The 17815-nt window shown below is 36.8% G+C and overlaps 1 non-coding gene across 1 annotated transcript; it reads left to right on the forward strand.

Annotated features, from left to right (window-relative positions):
- Window positions 1–15777: 15777 nt before the first annotated feature.
- Window positions 15778–15884, forward strand: LOC121227305 (small nucleolar RNA R71). The gene has a single exon (XR_005924932.1). It is a non-coding gene; the product is annotated as a small nucleolar RNA R71 (small nucleolar RNA).
- Window positions 15885–17815: the final 1931 nt, after the last annotated feature.

The following is a 17815-nucleotide window of genomic DNA, read 5'->3' on the forward strand; positions in this document are numbered from 1 at the left end:
AGTCATGAAATAGTCACACTTGCACAATCCATCTAATGTTTCTTGATATCCTGAGTAGACTACGATAAACAAATAAGTATGATATCTCATATCGACTTATTTGAGCATGGCCATGCATTTCTAGTCTCACTGAATCAAGTGGCATAAGATATTGCTCCCATTATGTTGGAGGGACAAATCCTATATTGATAAACTATATCCCACTACATAGATTATGGTATATCCAACATCAACCTTTATAGAAAAACCAGTTATGGTAGGTGTTTGACTAATCAAAATATACGACTCACAATGTTGGGATAATGATGATCTCAAGTCTGAGGATTGTATACATAGTAATCACTATGGTTAATATTGTGACTATTACATAATAATCCAAGAAACATACTCATAGTGGGTCAGTTCAATATGTTGTTCTCTAACACACATACTTATGTATTGAATTTGACATCCCATGTCAATGACAGCACTTTGTCATCAATAAACTACACGTTAGTCTTAATGCATTATTATTGTCCAAGCCCACAATAATAATCTACTAAGGACCTTTTAAGAATAATCATATTATTCTCAGGACATTATTATAAAACAATTTATTTATATACACAGAAAAGAAACTGAAATAATAATGACAATGCCTTATATTAATAAACGAGGTAAAATAAGTATGTTTTTACAATCATCCCATGATTGGTCTTTGGGCATACTCTAACACTACCAACCTAACTTCCTTTGGCACATTAACACATTTCTATACATGCAATATCACCACAAATCAAATACGTTAGTTACGTTTCTCAAAGAGTAAATACTGTTAACATTTAAAACAAAATCATATAGCAATCTATATGTCAAGTATAATCAATACCATTTCATTTTCAATTCATGAATTAAATTTCATTTTCAATCAATTGAACATCGCTCGGTGGAATTATAGTAAAATAAACTCAGATATATAGGAATGTAATGCTCACACAAGTTGACAGTATTTCAGGGTTACTCCCACAAGCTGACATTATATCGAGGTTTCTCATCCGGGCTAACATATGATACATATAATTTGATGATATGCAACAAATGCTAGATCTCGTAATAATCTGTAAAATCCCTAATTAATCATGCTTATAACCTTAATGGTGTGCCATACGTATCCTAGCCTTATACTAAGTTCACTCAAGCATCATTTTCATATAAATGACATTATCAATTCTTGTACTTAATTTCATTTCTTATATGAAACATATATTAAGTCAACAATGTAACGCCCCAATTTTCGGGATTTCTATAATTTTTAATGAATTTTAGAAATACTGTGTTTCGTCTGTCTGGTGTGGGTCTGAGTATGTTGGTGGGCCTTTAAAAGGCCCAAGAGTAAATTTAATTTGAGGCAATTCCTGAATTTTAATTTTGGAGAGAGAGGGTTCTGGTGATTTGGGCTTTTAAAATTGAGGTGGTAAAATAGGACACAAAAAGATCTGTGGTAAAGTGGCATGTGGCACCACCTAGGGGTTTGGGGAGTGACGTGTGGATGATTAGGGGGAGCCAGAGTTCAAGTCACAAGGTAAGCGTGTTGTTACTTTTATTTTTGTGTGCATATGCCGGGCATGTGATAGAGCTTAAGTGGAAATTCGGCTAGGGCTTTAGGAAGGTTGGGCCGTGGGTCTGAATGGCCATTAGGGCAAGCTTTATTTTCTTTTTGCTTTGTCGAATTAGGGTTAGCCACCTAGAGCCTTCACTTTCATTCTATTCTCTTCTCAGTGTCGCAAAAAGCCGAAAAACGTAAAGTTAGATCTTTTGAGTGTCGAATTCTTCCTTCTCTTCTCCTCTCTTCTTCTATTTTCTTTTTCTCCTTATTTTCTTCTCTAGCCGAAACATTCCTACCATTCTACTCACCTCCTCTTTCATTCCCATTCTTTCTAAACCTCTATAGCCGGTTGCCATAAAAGTCGAAATCTCAAAAGTTGTTTCTTGTGCCGATTTCTTCTAGTCAAAATCCTCCTATTTTCTTCATCTCTTTTGGCCGATTTTCACATCCTCTAAACCTCAACCCCTGTTGGCAATATCACTGCAAAAAACCACCATACCAAATCATCTTCCTCTTCACAGTTCCAAGAGCCGAAAACACGATAGTTTTAAGGGACGTATAGCCGAATCTTTAGATCTCTAAGATTCAATTTTTGGTAGTGTTTAAGGGCTGGATCTGCATCAGATCTGAGTAGAAACTGAAGTGGAATCATTTTGGTTGAAAGAACCTGAGGTAGGTACTCAAATCTATTCTTTATTTCGGGTTTTAGAAAAGCCGAAATCCCTAAAGGCATAGGGAGGCTGTCGATTGGAGCTTAAGGCTCTAGGGGTTGTAACAATTGATTTGTTTTCGTGTTAGTGTGATCCAGAGGCTACTGATCGAAGGCTTGGACAAGTGGAACGACTAGATCTAGATCTAGTCTCTAGTTTTGGCAAAGGTAGGATCTCAAGGGCCATAGGTATTGATGGCCGATTATGGTAAGTAAGTTTATGATGGTTGCCATTGTATTTTGGATCTGATATGTCTAGTGACGGTTGTAGGATATCGTGGGAGATTTTGGTAGCAGTTTTCACAAATCAGGTGTGTAAACAACACCCACTCATAGACTATATCGGTAAAAGTTGAAAAGCCAAAATGCCGAAAAGCCGGCATTTTGTGAACTTGCGAGCGTGCGGGCGCTCGTGGGATGGTTTGGTTGTTAATTTTGGTAATCACAAGCGGTATGATTGCAGAGTGCACAATTTCGTGCACTTCGGTATATTTGGGCTTAATGGGCCGAAATCGGGTTAATGGGCCAACGGGCCCAATTTTGTAAAAACACTCGGTAAGTGTTTCTGTTAATGTGTTAATGGCAGTAATATAAGTGTAAACCCTAAAATAGTTAAATTTACTAAAATACCCCTAAGTATAAAAATTACCATTATACCTCTAGGTGCAAAATTACCATTATACCCTAGGGTTAATTTTGACTGAAATGCATGATATTCTGATTCTGTTTGTTGTATGCCATGACATGTATATCTGTTGCATGGGATATGGGTTATATTGATGGAGGAAACGTTCTGGTGGCTCTGCCACAAATATCTGTATCTGGTGGCTCTGCCACAATATCTGTATCTGGTGACTCTGTCAAAATATCTGTTCTGGTAGCCATGCTACAAATTTTGTGACGTGTAGCAGATGGGTGGGTCGAGTAGTCTCCCCACATGGTGTAAGGTTGGCACGGGGGTGTATACGGATGGATATGGGTTGGGTTTTTTGCATACGAGATATATCTGTTCTGTTTCTGTTATGGGCCTATGGGCTTCATTTTGAATTTTGTATAGGGCTAAGGCCTAACTTAATCTGTTTCTGTGGTTTGAACTGATCTGGACTATGGATGGGTTATTTTACACACTGAGTTTTCCAAGCTCACCCCTTAATTTTATCCGTGCAGGTAACCCCTAACCATAGTGGACTTGGAGCTGTGAGGGATTCGGAGTGGCCACATGTTTTGCAAGCTCAATTTTCTTCTTACGACTGGATTAGTTTCATTTACTTTAATTGCTTTGGGTTTTAAGTTGTAATAAGGCCGCTTTAATTATTTCTAATTACTTTAGTATGGTTATTAGCTTAGGCAAGATATGGATTTAAATGTGTGAAATTGAATATCTCTAGGGTGCGTTTTTAAAAGAGATTACCTGATTTCAAAATATCGTGAAATAAGACAAAGCTTCCGAAATGAAAACGTTTTCAAAAATTAATAAGTGTTTTAAAATGAAATGGTTTTTCCTGAACAATCATTTAGTTAAAGTGTGGCAATGGTTGTGTGCATGTCTAGGAGTGGATCCGTGGAGAGCTTGGTACTTAAGCAGTCTAATAGACTCACCTCTTCTTTTTCCGGCAACCTACCTGGTGCACAGCTTCCATTCACTTTAATCTATAACGAAAATACCCTTTAAATCACTAAGAAAGATTTTAGATAAGACATGACCTATACAGTAATGCTTCAATGTGACACACCAGATTCGGCCGTAACATCTGGGCCGGGTTTGGGGTGTTACAAAGAATCTCATTTACATCTTGTTTTATTTCCATTTAACCAACATTCTTAAGAATTTTACAATTTAGTCCAGTTTGAGCTATAAGTGTCAAATTCATTAATTTATTTAAATATTACATACAAATGAAATAGAACTCAAATCAACATGAGATAAAAATAAGTAGTAAGTACCATATGAACTTACCTGGTCAAAAAAAGAAAACAACAAAATCTTTAGGGACTAATAGAAAATTTGGCTTTTCCTTGATTATCACTGATTTGATTCAATTCCTGATCTATACAACAATTCCATCTAGTTAATCAATACCAAAAATTTATACACTATTTCATGATATGAATGAACCTATGAAACTTCATTTTGATACCCTAAAATTTTACATTTTATTCAATTTAATCCCTAAAACCAAAATAGCTCTATCTTTCAATTTTGAGCGTCAATTTTAAAACTGATTTCAATTACATCCTTTAAGAACTCCTTATTATCTATTATTCTAAAATTTCACATCAAGTTCACAATTTATTCACTTTAGTCCTTATGATCAAAACTAACAATTAAAAATTACAATCTAGTCTTTTTTCATATTTAAGCTTAAAATATATCAATTTAACACCAATTTTTTGAAAGAAATCAACAATGACAACTTTCAAAAACTTTAATAATTTTGCAAATTGGTACATGAGCTAGCTAAATCAAGCTCCCATAACATCAATAACTTTAAAATTACAAGAAAAAGACTTAATTGAACATACCAATTGAGGATCAAAGCTTTGAAAGCTTCCAAGGGTTTTCATTGTTTTATTTCACAACATGAAGAAAAAGATAAATATGATGCTTAAAGTTTTCCACTAACTTATTCCCTTTATATTGTAATTAAAAGTTAATTAACCTTAATTAATTCATTAAACCTTAATTAATTAACATTAATCACAATTGACTAAAATTAGTGGGTGTAAGCATTATCCTCTACTAAATGATGAAAAGAATGATTTAGTTACCCGTAACACCCCAAACCTGGCCTAGACGTTATGGCCGAATTCTGAGGTGTTACATGAAATGGGTTGGAAAACAGTTGTCGTTAAGTTAAAATCTTTCCAGTTCAGTAGCCTTTATCACTCTTATTAATTTCAAAGCTCTCTTTCATTTGGTCATTTAGAGATAAAACGTGTTTTTTCTGTAGCGGAAGCTTATAAATAATGTTATGTTTAGGAAAACTGTTCGATATTTTTTTAGAAAACATGTTTTTAGATAAAACTGTCATAGTGAAAAGTAAGTTAAATCCAAACCTAAAACATAACCAAACAGTTTTAAACAGTCCAGAGAGTCCCAAAAAAATACAACTCTCAAATCTCAACGCCAAGCTTAAATAAAAATTATAAACACAATAAAATAAATTAGTTATAACGAGTGGTTATTGTTGAGTCCTCCACTGCACCGATCCGCCTAACTCTATGGATTACCTGTACATAATAACAAAAAAAGGGTGATTTTATGTAAACTCAGTGTGTAACCCAACAGAATTAAGCATGTAAACATACAGAATATCACAAATCAGACAGATTCATATTTAGGCCTGGGCCCATATCAGATACAGATACAGATACAGTTACAGATATGCAACTCAGATAACAAAATCCTACCCCCATCCTCTACACACCATCTCTGACCATCCCTACACACCATATGGGGTTTAAAACACCCACCCAGCCCTACACACCATGCTGTACCGATGCGACAAATAGAAGAAAAAAATGTAGCTGTGCTGCCAGAAATTAGACATAATCTCCCTTTTAGAACACTTCCTCCGATACATGAACAAGGAAGAAAAAGAAGAGAAAACCTAGGCTCGACACTTTCAAGCTTGATTCAAGGTAATTTCTAGCTCGGTTTTTGATAATTTCTAGGTTTTTGAGATCGTTGCTTCGAATACTACAAAACCCAAGCTTTAATTTTTAATTTTGATGAATATTTTAAGTTGTGCCATTGTTGATAGTTTGTGATTTTTGTTGTTTGATGATGAAAAGTGGAAGATATGTTTTAGATTAACATGTTTTGTATTGGAATTTTTGATGATTTTGAGTAATTAGGACTTAATTTCAAAAATAATAATTTGAGGGACTAAAATGTGAAATAAATTGAATATATAGACTTGTTTGAGAGTGGGTAAAATTTGGCCCAACATAAGTATAGGGAAATTTTGTATATTTAGTATTTTGTGTAATAGGGACTAAATTGTAAAAGTTGTAAATGTCAGGGGTAAAATAGTAATTTACCTATTTATGCGTTTTTGGACTAAATTGAATGAAAATATGTTGAATGAACTTAATTTGAATATGTTTACATCAAGAACCAAAGAAATCGGATTTGGATCGAGGAAAAACGAAAGTTACCGACTAGCAGCCCGGTCCCGTTTTACGACGTCTGAGGTAAGTTTATAAGCAAATAGACATGTTTATTGGTAATTTAATGTTATATTTATATGATTCTATGAAATGTTAGAATTAAATATGCTATGGCCGAACATGATTAAACTTGGCTACTACACTTCCGAGTTCGATTCGACCGAGTTACGACGTCTGAAAGTCCTGTATGAACCTTAGGAATAGTTAGGATACATATGTCATGGCATAAGATTCCGATATATGTGTGCGAGTAAGACCATGGCATCGATTTGTGATTCTGATATGTGTTTATGAGTAAGACCCTGTCTAGGACAGTGGCATCAATATGTGGCTACATGTAAGACCACGTCTGGGACGTTGACATTGTACGATTTATGTGATTATCCAAGTGTCCCATCCAATGCCGAATGGTTCATCGGGTAAAGGTAAATCGTGTATGGATGAGTATAAATGAGATAAATGGCTAGGTATGAATTAGCTTGTTGGTTACTAGTAAAAGAGTAAGTATATAGCTTGATATTTGTCACAAGTTATGTATTATGCATATGTTGAATCAATGGGAAATTGCTATGTGTATTCGACTTATTGAATAAGTAAATTGAATATTATTGAAATGATGCCTAACGATGTGTATATATGGGACCATATATATATTCAGTCGCATATCAAGCTTAGGTATATAAAGTTTGTTGTGATATTTGAGTTAAAATATTGGAGAGTATGTAAATTAGGTTTTTATAATGTTTATGGACTTGGAAATTAATTGTTAAAATGCTAATTTGTCCATATGGATATTCGGCCAAAGTGGTTTCTTATATGTATGAAAATATATTAATAATGAAATTCATATGTTTGTGATTGAATATGGTAATGATGATATAATTTGATTTAGTTTAGTTGATTAGTTGATAATATTGAATTGTTTATTTGCTTATAACTTACTAAGTTATAAATAGCTTACTGTGTGTACATTTGTCTTTGTTTATAGTTTTGGAGTCAAGCTACAAGCTCAGGGACTGTCAGCCAAGCTCGGGGACTGTTAGCCAAGCTCATAACACTATCTACTATTTTGGTACCTTTTTAGCTAAACTTAAATTATGGCATGTATAGGCTGGAATTTACCTTTGAAATGCTGAATGTTGGTAATGTATATGAGCCATACAAAAATGGCTAATCTTTTATTTTTGTATTCGATCATGGTGAGTATGAGTTATGTTTATTTTAGTTTTATAGTTATATGCCGTGAAGGTATAATATTCGTGACAGCCTAAATGCTTTGAAATGGTTTGCTTAACATGGGAAGGTTTGGTCGAATGTGTTCCTGGCTTGAATGTTAAGTGAGACTGTTTATAAGTAAATTACTAAAGGAAACTAGGTTATGCATGTGGTATTAGGTAGTAAATTCGGCTTTAAAGGAATAAAAGCAATATATGTATTTATCGAAATTGATAATTGATATGGTTTTGTTTGATTATGATTTAAATTGTTTGGTTATAATGTTATATATTATAACATGCATAGTACGTGTGTTTAGTGATATAAGTGTTGGAAATGGCTTGCAAATAGTTACGATATATATATTTTATTTATAGCATGTTAGTTAGTGCGAATAAATTTTGGATAGCTAAGAATAATGTATGATACTAATGGTTATGTTTTATTCATGGTTGTGTTCGAATGAGATTAAGGTAGTAGTTTTCGGTCATATTACTGATCGCGTGATTCGTAACAAGTAATAGATATTTATAATGATGATCAAACCTAGACTAACTATTATCACGACAAAAAGACAAGCGCACCTATCGAACAATAGTATAGTAATGACAAGACCGGGATATCGTACCCAAAGGAACCAAAAGTACTAGTAATAACTATCTTTTTTTATTTAACCTAGAAATAAAGAGGGGTTGTTTATTAAATTGATTGACTAAACTAATTAATTGATTAAACTAAAGCAAAGAGAAAATTTGGAAAAAGACTTAAAGAAAAGTAATTGATAAAGACGACACCCAAGGAGGAATCCACCTAGATTTCACTTGTTTTCTGACTCTGAACCAGACAATTTATTCACTTGACTTGATCTGTGAGACTCCCTAACCTATATTATTATCTCATTCGGGACTAATAAGGTCTAACCCTCAGTTGAATTAATCAAAATCTCTTTCCTAATTAAAACCCCTAGGGAAGCAGTAAATCGATCTATGGACTCTCATATTAGGTTTCACCCTAATCCAGCAAAATCTCGTAACCCTATTTTTAGGCGTTCGATCAACTCCGCTTAATTATGCCAAATCTACTCCTAGACAGGGACTTTTTCTCCTCTGCATAAGCACATCAAATCATGAATTAATACCCGGAATATTAACTCAAGCATTAAGAACACATAATTAATAACAAATCAAGTATTTATCATATAGTTCAGATAATAATAACAAGATCCATCATAGGTTTCAACCCCCTTAGGTATCTAAGGGGTTTAGTTCATAATAAAATATGAGTACATCTCAAAAGTATGAAAATAACAAAACATAAAGAAAACTCTAAAACCCCTGAAGGAATTCTGAGAGAGATCTTCAGTCTTGGAGTAGCTCCAGCTTCTGGGATGGGTCGTCTGGCTTCCTTCAAGTAATTCCCGGCGTGTGGTTCTGTACTCTAGAAAAGTTTTGGATGAGGGGGCAGACTTTCTAAGTCATACTGAGGGTGTTTATATAGGCTTTTTATTGGCTTTCTTCTTCCCTAAGTATCATTTTCCGTGTAAAATACAACTCCTTGAAAAGGGGACACGCCCGTGTGCCATGGCCGTGTGACATGTTTGCCAGGCCGTGTTTGATCAGTTAAATTGCACACAGCTGTGTGGGTCAATGGCCAGGCTATGTGAATCGTGAAAGCCTTGGTCGACACCCTCAAAAGACACGGGCTTGTGAGCAGCCCATGTGGCAAGGCTTAGGCCATGTCATATTTTTGATTTGGTCTGTTTTGTCCCTTTTTGGCTCGTTTTTGGCTCCTTTTGACTCTTGGTGCTCTCCTGAGTACAAAACATGAAATAATTAGATGAGGAGCACCAAAATCCACAAATCTAGTAATAAACATCCATAAATATGTTAAGTATTTGGGGTAAAAATATGTATAACTTGACGTTTATCAAATACCCCCACACTTAAGCATTTGCTTGTCCTCAAGCAAAACTCTTATTTACTACTAGAATTCATTCCTTTCAATCACATAATCGTTACTGATAATGTTACAAATTATTCCACAAAAAATCATACAGTGAGAATTCAACTATAGGTGCATTAAAAACCTCAAACAATCTAAATCGAATATTTTGATAATAAAATCATAGGTAATCTCCTTCCTTTAAGTAATTAACTTTAGTCCTAGATATGCAAGAGATGACATGCTCGCTAAAGATTCACTTAAATCACTTAAAGTGTTTAAGGTTCAAGATTAATCACTCGATTGTCTAACATGAGAAGTTATTATTATAGGCTTGCATGAAAATCAAATCTCCACCACTTGTAAATGATATGATACACAAATCAAAAGGTCTTTGCATGGTTGTAACGGGATTTAGGTTATGGGTATGGATACAAGCTGAAGAGACACATGTTAGAATCGAGATAATTTCAATATATTACCCCACTATCAAAAACTTAATTACTGAATCACAAACAAATATCTAGAACTACATTACATGAGCTCTTTTTTTTTTCATGAAAACTTTAGCTTACTGAGGATTACAATAATAATACTGAGTTTTTTTTAAGAACAAATCAAGTCAATACAATAAAGAAATCATACTTCATGATTCAGTAACAAAAAATGGTGAACATAGTGAGGTAACAATATTAAATTTAATCTCGATAAAAAAGGGTAATTTAAGTAAGAGTATTCCAACAATAATGGGTTAATGGGTTAATGATGAGGGTTAATCAATAAAAAAGGTTAGTAGGCTCAAAAGGAGGTTCACTAAGGGTTTAATTATGTGGGAAGGCTTTTTATGGAGTGAGTGGGTTAAATCCTAAGTGCCTTTATCATCTCAGTATATCAAATCATACGTGTGATCTCGACATGTATAATCAAAGCAAGTTTTAGAATAACAGTTCAATGTTGACACACTCAAACCACAAAAGAAGTGAGCAAGAAAGAAATATATATGCTCAAAAGGCTCAAAAATCTCACAAAAATGTCATTCTTGTATACTTAAGATTTCAAGATAATACCTCAATTTAGGAAAATAAAAAAAATTTTAGTTCTCAAAATATCAACTTATCATGCTCGATTCTCTAATGTCCTATAATCAAATAATCATGCATAATTCCCATGGTCTAATTCATGACATATCAACAATAATTATAGATTAATCAGAATTCATTCGATCAAGATTATGAGAAAATCACTTAAGCACAAGACCAAATTCAGGGATTTAAGAATAATGCAAAAAGTTAGGTTTCATGTTCATGTTCACCCTCCCACACTTAAGTTGTACATTGCCCTCAATGTACAAAGATAGATTATTCAAAATAAAGAAAATCATAAGAGGGAAGGAGGTGAAACTCCCTGTTATATGGATGCAGAACTTGATTTTGAGGCTGGAATGTTTGGGGAAAGTGGTAGCTGCCACTGTTCTTGGGTAGATGAAGAAATTGGGTCGTTGAACATGGCGCTCATTGGGTAGTGTTCCCTATTTGTTTCCTCATTCCATAAAATATTCCTAGCAGCTTTGCTTGGAAGTCTGTAGAATCATGAAGAGCTTATTAAGAGTTGGTGTGGAAGAGAGCGTAGTGGGATTACTTGTTAGAAATACCAAAAAATGAAGAAAGTAAAATTTACTAATATAGATACGTCTTTCAAAAGAAAATAATAAAATTTAAATGAAAATAAAAATAAAAAAAAGAAAAATAGAAATAAAAATAAAAAGATAGGAGGATTCAATGATCATCGTCAGTGGGGCCCCCAGGTGGTGGCGCTGGAGTGGCGATGTGAAAGTGCTGGCACAGCTGTTGCATCATGGCCTGCTTGTCATCCATCTGTCTGTTACATCGCTCATCTCGTTCATGAATCATCTCGAACTGTGTAGTGCAATACTGCTTAAAGTGAGCGAGTCGGTCGGAAAGGTGTGCCAATGAAGCAGCCGTATGAACTGGTCTTTCCCTAGGTGGCATGGTAGAAGGCTCCTCGTGCTGTGGGGGGACATCATCAAGAATGTCCTCAAGATCCTCCTCGTCAATGACATGAGTGAGACGGTACTGAGGAGGATCGGTCCCACGTCGGCTCTCGATCATCCTCATGTGTAACATAGTCGTGATGCCCTATGGGGACATCTGACCTATCAGTGTAAGTGCTGATGACTGGGCCACGGTGTTGAGGAGGCCAAAGTGTCTGACAAGACGCGTCACGTAGGGGCCGATAGAGATTACTCCCTTCCGATGTCGCTCGGTCTGATGGCGAATGGCGAAAGCGATAAAATATGCCAAGTCAGTCACGTATGCATTCGCCATGCACCATAAATAGTAGGCTCGTGGGTGTTGACGACACTGGTGCTCTCTCTCCTTTCGGTCAAGGTGTGTGCCAATATGGCATGGAGATATCGTAGGGAAGGGGCAAGAGCTGAGGCCTTCGAGCGGCTGGGGTCATAGGTGGAAGAGAGTGGTGCCAAAGCCTTCCAGCACAACGAGGGAGAAATATGGATATTGCGTGGTAGTGCATTCATGTCCTCCTCCTCCATAAACTCATTGGTGTAAAGTCCCAGAGTGACTCTAAACTCTGGGACACTCATCGCGCGAACTAGACCTCCTAATCAAAAATGAATGGTGCCGGGGTCATCATTGTTCGTCATCACCACCTGTAAATGAAAAGTAGAGCATAATTCTAAATTTAGATCTAAATAAGTGGGTTCGGTAATAGCGAAGAACCGTTCCCATGGGTCTGTGGTCAGGAGGGCGCGAATGGCATCAGCTAGCTGGACTTGCTCTACGGTAGCCCAGTCGATGCAACGACCTGTAGTGAGGGGTTGCGCGCGTAGTATCTGAAATAGCTCCTCCTGTGAAGCTTACGCAAACTCAAGGAATGGGTGCCGAACTTCGGCTATAGCACGTATCGAGGAAGAACTCGGTCCCCTACGTCTCTTTGAGGATAGGACCGTGACCTTCTTGCCTCTCGATGATGACATAAGGTACCTGAAAATGTAGGAGCATTGATATAGTAGTTCCAAGATGTGTTAACATTTAACGATATCAAGTGAGAGGTGAAAAATTTATATGATTAGTCAGAAACATTTACTGGAATCAAAGATGCATCATCAGTTAGGAAAAAATCCTAAAACTAGTATATGCTCTTTAGTAGCTTAATCAATTCAAATATAGAAAATACTAAAGCAAATTCCTAACTTATTCAGAACAAATTGGTAACAGTAACAATATCTTTGTAAGGCATATAGAATACCAATGTAGTAATGCAAGTTGGAAAAACAAGGTTGAGAAAGTGAACCAAAAGCTGCTATAGGGTGGTGCACGGGTGTGTTGGTGGCGAGCACGGGCGTGGGGTGTGAGTGTACAGCCGTGTGGAGGAAAAATGGGGGGAAAAGAGAGGGGAAAGTGAGGATTAATGCAGGGGGAGTGGATTTTAGGGTTGTTTAGGGGTTGGGGAAGTGAGAATATGGGGAATAGTGGCCGGAATAGGGATTAGGGAGTGGAGAAAGGGAGATTTCAGCTAGGGTTTTGAAAGGAAGAAGAAAATGAACAGTGATTTGCTTATATAGGGGAGGTGCACACGGCCTAGGGCCACGCCCGTGTACTTTGAAGGTGAGCCCGTGTTTTTTGAATTTTGCAATTTAGGTCGTGCCCGACTACTATCCCACACCCGTATGGCTAGGGCGTGTGTGATACACGGCCATGTCGCACGGCTGTGCCTAGCTTTGTTCGCTTCTCCCACTGCTTCACGGAACTGGCGTGTCTCACGCCCGTGTCAAAGAAACAGAATCGAGCCTTACCCCTGGCACGCCCGTGTTTTTCTATTCTTACGCCTGTGTTCACCTATCAAGTTCACCCACGACCATGTTGCACAGCCATGGGGATTTATCGCATCCCGTGTTTTGGGAAAATCATGTCCTACTTTCACACAGCTATATCGCACGACCGTTTCTTTTCCCCTGTTTGGCCACGACTTTAGGCACGCCCGTGTGCCTGGCCGTTTGTGCTGAAAAACTTTGGAATTCAAAGATAAAGTTAATGATTTAAAGTGCTAGAAATTAAAAATAAAGAAATCAAAATATGTTAGTGCTCGGGTTGCCTCCCGAGAAGCGCTTATTTATAGTCTAAGCTCGACTTACCTCTCTAGTGAATGGTCAGGGTGGTTCGAGGAGTTCGTACTCCTCATTCCTGCTATCAATCTCATCAAAAAGTTTTAAACATGTGTTGTTTACCTTAAAAGTGTCGAACTTGGGGTTACTCACCTCCATCGTACCGAATGGAAATATACTGAGTACCGTAAGAAGGATTTCTTCATTCGGTGTGGTAGTGACAATGTGGGGATCTGCGGCATCTAGTAAGACTTTATCGGCAACCTTAAGTTGATTTGGAGAGGTATTGGCCTTGTTTTGACGTAGTTTTGGTTTATCATGTGTTCTCGGTTTGTGTACTCGCCATTCGTCTAGCTCCTCTATCCGTAGCCTTCGTTCTTCATGAATGTTTCCTCTATCATTTCTGGAACATGGCTCGTGAACTTCTTTGAAGCTTAATTTCTGCAAAGTGATATTGTTAGTTTTAGTAGATTGGTGTGGACTATTACCTTCAATGTTCGATGTGATGCCAGAATTACGAGCTTGAACGGTGATCATTTCGTCTCCCACACGAAGTGTAAGCTCACCTGTGCCAACATCAATAATTGTTTTAGCAGTTGCTAAAAAGGGCCTCTCTAAAATCAAAGGGTGTTATTATCCTCCTCTATGTCTAGAACAACGAAATCAACGGGGAATATGAACTTATCTATTTTCACGAGTACATCTTCAATAATAACCTTAGGAAATCTTATAGTTTTATCTACCAATTGAATGCTTATCCTAATTTGTTTAGGTTTCCCAAGACCAAGTTGTTTAAACATTTTGTAAGGCATGACATTAATACTAGCCCCTAAATCAGTTAATGCGTGACTTATATCTAAACTACCAATTAAGCAAGGAATTGTAAAACTCCCTGGATCTTTCAATTTGTGGGGTAGCTTATTCTGTAGAATAGCTGAGCAGATTGCGTTTAGCTCCACATGCGACGCTTCGTCCAACTTCTGCTTATTTACTAAAAGCTCTTTTAAAAATTTCATTGCATTTGGCATCTGCGACAAAGCTTCAATAAACGGTAAGTTAATATGTAATTTTTTCAAAAGTTTAAGGAATTTACCAAAATTTTCTTCTGAGCGGTCTTTTCTTATCGCGTTAGGGTATGGCACACGAGGTTTATATTCGACAGTCACTGGTTTGTTTGTATTTTGATCTATCTCATCTCTCTCTTTGCTTACCACTGTTTCTTGCCTTGGTTCTGGTTCAGGCTCAACGACTCCTTCGTCATTCTGGATATTAATTATGTTGAGCTGTTCCCTTGGGTTGGGTTCAGTGTTACTTGGCAAGCTACCTTGTGGTCATTTGGAGATTAGTTTGGATAGCTGGCCTATCTGAGTTTTGAGCCATTGGATCGATGCTTATTGATTCTTAAGTGCTGTCTCGGTATTTTGGAAATGGGTTTCTGACATTGATATGAATTTTGAGAGCATCTCCTCAAGGTTTGGTTTCTTCTCTTGTTGAGAAGGTGGCTGTTGAAAACCCTGAGGATTTTGTGGCTTTTGATTTCCTTGACCACCCTAGGAGAAATTTGGGTGTTTCCTCCAACCTGCATTATAAGTATTATTGTATGGGTTATTTTGAGATCTAAAGTTATTGTTACCTGTATAGTTGACTTGTTCCTCTTCGGTTGTAGGATTGAAGGATTGATATTCTGTATGCACACCTCCTCCACTTGAGTCACACCTCATTACTGGATGTACCTGCGTAGAACTAAGAAAACCATCAATCTTTTTATTGAGAAGTTCTACCTGATTAGAGAGTATGGTGACTGAATCGACGTTATAAACGCCGACTGTTTTCGTTGGCTTTGTCCTCATAACTTGCCACTGATAGTTATTCAGTGACATCTCCTCTATAAACTCATAGGCATCTTCCGGTGTTTTATTGTTGATGGTTCCGCCAGCAGCTGCGTCAACCATTTGCCGAGTCGAGGGATTCAGACCATTGTGGAATGTTTGCACTTGAAGCCAAAGCGGTAACCCATGGTGAGGGCACCTTCTCAGTAAGTCCTTGTATCTCTCCCATGCATCGTAAAGTGGTTCTAAATTCATCTACACAAAAGAAGAGATATCATTACGTAATTTAGCCGTTTTAACCGGCGGAAAGTATTTTAGTAAAAATTTTTTGGTCATTTGTTCCCAAGTAGTGATAGACCCTTGTGGTAACGAGTTCAACCACTGTTTAGCTTTGTTCCTCAGTGAGAAAGGGAACAACCGAAGACGTATGGCATCATCAGAAACGCCATTGATTTTAAATGTATCGTAGAATTCCAGAAAGTTTGCTAAGTGAGCGTTGGGATCTTCATCCTGCGAACCGTCAAACTGAACAAACTGTTGTATCATTTGAATTGTGTTAGGTTTCAGTTCAAAAGTGTTTGCAGTTACAGCAGGTCTAACTATGCTAGATTCAGTTCCTGTTAAAGAAGGTTTAGCATAGTCATACATAGTACGTGGAGCAGGATTTTGATTAGCCACAATTGCAGGACGTAGCTGATTGTCTTGGTTTTCAGCCATCTCTTCGGTTGGGGGTTGAGTATCGTCTTCTTGCTCGTTCTCCATGTATCTTAAGCTGCGCCTTATTTCTCTTTGGTTTCTACGAACTGTGCGATTGATTTCTTCGTCAAAAAGTAATGGTCCCGACGGGTTTCTTCTAGTCATAAACTATAAAAACCTGCCAAGAGAAAGAAAAAGTAAATTAATAAATAATAATAATAAAATAAAATTAAATTTCAAGAAAAATAAATGGCTAAAGTAATAAAAATTGAGTGTTCCTGATATTTTAGTTCCCCGGCAACGGTGCCAAAAACTTGATCGTGTGATTCGTAACAAGTAATAAATATTTATAATGAAGATCAAACCTAGACTAACTATTATCACGACGAAAAGGCAAGCGCACCTATCGAACAATAGTATAGTAACGGAAAGACCGAGATATCGTACCCAAGGGAACCAAAAGTACTAGTAATAACTATCTTTTTTTTATTTAACCTAGAAATAAAGAGGGGTTGTTTATTAAATTGATTAACTAAACTAATTAACTGATTAAACTAAAGCAAAGAGAAAATTTGGAAAAAGACTTGAAGAAAAGTAATTGATAAAGACGACACCCAAGGAGGAATCCACCTAGATTTCACTTGTTATCTGACTTTGAACCAGACGATTTATTCACTTGACTTGATCCGTGAGACTCCCTAACCTATATTATTATTTCATTCGAGACTAATAACATCTAACCCTCAGTTGAATTAATCGAAATCTCTTTCTTAATCAAAACCCCTAGGGAAGCAGTAAATCGATCTATGGACTCCCATATTAGGTTTCACCCTAATCCGGTAAAATCTCGTAACCTTATTTCTAGGCGTTCAATCAACTCCGCTTAATTATGCCAAATCTACTCTTAGACAGGGACTTTTGCTCCTTTGCATAAGCACATCAAATCATGAATTAATACCCGGAATATTAACTCAAGCATTAAGAACACATAATTAATAACAAATCAAGTATTTATCATACAGTTCAGATAATAATAACAAGATCCATCATAGGTTTCAACCCCCTTAGGTATCTAAGGGGTTTAGTTCATAATAAAATAAGAGTACATCTCAAAAGTATGAAAATAACAAAACATAAAGAAAACTCTAAAACCCCTGAAGGAATTCTGAGAGAGATCTTCAGTCTTGGAGTAGCTCTAGCTTTTGGGATGAATCGTCTGGCTTCCTTCAAGTAATTCTCGGCGTGTGGTTCTGTACTCCAGAAAAGTTCTGGAGGAGGGGGGCAGACTTTCTAAGCCATACTTAGGGTGTTTATATAGGCTTTGGATTGGCTTTCTTCCTCCCTAACTATCCTTTTCCGTGTAAAATAAAACTCCTTGAAAAAGGGACACGCCCGTGTGCCATGGCCGTGTGACGTGTTTGCCAGGCCGTGTTCTATCCGTTAAATTGCACACGGCTGTGTGGGTCAATGGCCAGGTCGTGTGAATCGTGAAAGCCTTGGTCGACACCCTCAAAAGACACGGG

The sequence above is a fragment of the Gossypium hirsutum genome, chromosome A03 (genome assembly GCF_007990345.1).
Source record: "Gossypium hirsutum isolate 1008001.06 chromosome A03, Gossypium_hirsutum_v2.1, whole genome shotgun sequence".
Classification (NCBI taxonomy): Eukaryota; Viridiplantae; Streptophyta; class Magnoliopsida; order Malvales; family Malvaceae; genus Gossypium; species Gossypium hirsutum.